General features: G+C 30.8%; 1 long non-coding RNA gene across 1 annotated transcript in view; it reads right to left on the minus strand.

Annotated features, from left to right (window-relative positions):
* The window catches only part of LOC106874105 (uncharacterized), an 8,493-nt gene extending 8,259 nt beyond the window's left edge, over window positions 1-234 (minus strand). Inside the window, exon 1 of the long non-coding RNA XR_001409964.2 lies at window positions 216-234. This is a non-coding gene — a long non-coding RNA (uncharacterized LOC106874105). The remainder of the gene's footprint in view (window positions 1-215) is intronic.
* Window positions 235-571: the final 337 nt, after the last annotated feature.

The raw sequence follows: 571 nt of genomic DNA on the forward strand, positions 1-571 counted from the left end.
GGGGGGGGGGGCGCACGCGTGTGTTTGCGTGTGTTTGCGTGTGTTTGCGTGTGTGTGTGTGCATGTATGTTTATCCTATGAAATAGTCTTGTTTTAAAAGTGGATATAAATCGCGCAGAATAATTAACAGAATGTATTTTCTTCGACATCTCCGGTTTTCCCCCCTTATTTCTTAAATATTGTCCCAGAAATGTAAACGTAAAGTTTGTACTTACGCTGTGAGTAATCTGAAAAGACAAAGTAAAGAAGTAGATAAATAAAGATATACAAATGATGATAACAATAACAATAATAATTATAATAATAATAATAATAATTATAATAATAATAGTAGTAGTAGTAGTAGTAGTAGTAGTAGTAGTAGTAGTAGTAGTAGTAGTAGTAGTGGTGGTAGTAGTAGTAGTAGTATTAATAATGATAATAATAATAATAATAATAATAGTGGTAGTAGTAGTAGTAGTAGTAGTAGTAGTAGTGGTAGTAGTAGTAGTAGTAGTAGTAGTAGTAGTAGTAGTAGTAGTAGTAATGATAATATTTTAAAAAGGATTTATGTAACTCTTCACAAAGGTAA

The sequence above is a fragment of the Octopus bimaculoides genome, chromosome 15 (genome assembly GCF_001194135.2).
Source record: "Octopus bimaculoides isolate UCB-OBI-ISO-001 chromosome 15, ASM119413v2, whole genome shotgun sequence".
Taxonomy (NCBI): Eukaryota; Metazoa; Mollusca; class Cephalopoda; order Octopoda; family Octopodidae; genus Octopus; species Octopus bimaculoides.